This window comes from Cyphomyrmex costatus, unplaced genomic scaffold (assembly GCF_001594065.2).
Source record: "Cyphomyrmex costatus isolate MS0001 unplaced genomic scaffold, Ccosl1.0 scaffold310, whole genome shotgun sequence".
Classification (NCBI taxonomy): Eukaryota; Metazoa; Arthropoda; class Insecta; order Hymenoptera; family Formicidae; genus Cyphomyrmex; species Cyphomyrmex costatus.
The window spans coordinates 30,304-32,634 of record NW_017277233.1 but is presented as its reverse complement, the minus strand read 5'-3'; positions in this window follow the sequence as shown (position 1 = coordinate 32,634).

The following is a 2,331-nucleotide window of genomic DNA, read 5'->3' as shown; positions in this document are numbered from 1 at the left end:
CACTTTTCAAACATAAAGTGCGCACGCATTCGGTAGCAATCGAAATATTAGAAACAATCTTATCGTAAGTTACTTGAAAAACTGGCTTTGGAAGATCCATGAATGCGCAGAACTTTTTAATGCCATTAATTCCAATACCAAGTAAGCGTATTGCAAAAATCATACGTGTGTTGACTTCATATGCACGATCATTAATTAATGAATAACTGTTTATAGAATGATCGCTACAATTGTTGCACTTTACAATAATTTTGGAGCCAAGCCCGCGTCTGCTGCCCTCTAAAAATGTCACATCACCTTTACACTCTCTGCATACCACAACTTGAGAAATAACACTAAAAACAGTCAGAAAATTGATGAAACGATAGCCAAACGATTCATCCACTTCTCTATCACACTTTCCATCTTTCATTTTAAGTTCTTTTGCCGACGCGCTAACGTATTCTGAATCGTCCTCGAAAGAATGACGGTTAGGCGGTCGCCTGTTTCCTATTTTGCTTCGTTTTCGCGTTAAATATACTTACCTTTATTGCCTTTGTGGCCATCATACACTTTATCACTCATAATTCAGAACGTTTAAATAAATTATAAAGTCAAAGTAACAACGGTAAACACGTATAATACACAGCGACGTCTACAATATAGTTTTGAAGTATATTCTTGGCGGTCAATAAGTTATAGGCATACATATAACCGCGAGATTTAAAAAATGCAGCGTCAATGATATAGTCGAAATTTGCTCTTTTCACATCTCAAAGTTGCTCTACTAAAATCGATTTTCACAGCATTCTGAGTTCTTTTCATGTTTGGACGTTATTGATTATTAATCTAGGAATGTTTTGACGTAATTTAAGCCAATAAAAAAAAATGGAAAAAAAAATTCCAAACAGATATAACCCCTTAAATGATGACTGCTCGATTTATCGGTGAGCCGCGTGAGGAGGGGATGTGCGACTCACGTCCGCCTTTCCGCATCAAAACAATCCCAATACTGCTTTAACCAACGACATATAGACGGAGCATGAGCTGCTACTTTAGGCAAGGGAGGGCGGAATAATCGGGGCAAGACGGAAGCACTCCCACCACAGCCCAACTGAGGGCAATTAAGGGCACATCGGCTTATTTCGCCGAGACTCGTTAACATTCGGCTACTTCGCCTTTTACTCTGACATATTTGTCAACGGTTCTCATCCAATTCTCATCTCATATCTGTTTGGATCTGTTTACGGCATTTTACAGTAAAGTTACGTTTCTAAAAATGAGTGTCGGCGTTGTTTCTGAACATATTCGAGTCACGACGAAACTAGTCGAAGTGACCTTACCCCTGTCGCCGCGATTATTCCCTACCCCTCGGTGAAAGGCTCCGTCTATATATCGTTGGCTTTAACTAACCGTCTAATATTAACGCATCGTTTTTAGAACAACATACTTATTTTTTATTCCTTAACGCAATTGCATATTAAAAAACAAAATTATTAAATAAATGTAAAACAGTTACATTTTCATTATAATATATTATGCTCGGTGCGGTTTCTGAGGGGGACAGCTAAAGCTAGACGTAAACGATTAGAAAATCAACCGAAAGTTGCGCTGTCCTTCTCACCTCACCGCTCCGCGTGCAGTCCAAATGCCCAATGACGATCGAATGGTATTGTTCTGTGCGCGGAGCGGTGAGGTGAGGGGAACAGCGAAAGTTACACGAAGGTGATTCGAAAATCAACCGAAAGTTGCATTGCCCTCTCACCGCTCCGTGTGCAGTCGACATGTCCCATGAGAGTCGAATGGCATTGTTTTTTTCCGTGATGCAATGTGATGAGGAGGACAGCGGAAGCTACACGTAAACTACTCGAAAATCTACCGAAAATTGCACTGTCCCCACACCACACCGCTCCGCGTGCAGTCGAAATACCCCACGACAGTCGAATGGCATTGTTCTGCGCGCGGAGCGGTGAGGTGAGGTGAACAGAGACAGTTAGACGGAGACGATTCGAAAATCAGCTAAAAGTTGCATTTTCCCCCTCACCGCTCGGCGTGCAGTCGAAGTGCCCCATGACAGTCGAAGGGCATTGTTTTTTTTCGTGGTGCGATGTAATGAGGGGAACAGCGAAAGCTAGACGTAAACGATTCGAAAATTAATCGAAAGTTGCACTGTCCCCCTCACCACATCGCTCCGCGTACAGTCGAAATGCTCCATGACAGTTGAATGGCATTGTTCTGCGCGTGGAGAGGTGTGGTGAGGGGAACAGCGAAAGCTAGACGAAGGCGATTCAAAAATCAGTCGAAAGTTACATCCGCCCACCCCTCCCCACTTCATTTCACCGCGTGCAGTCC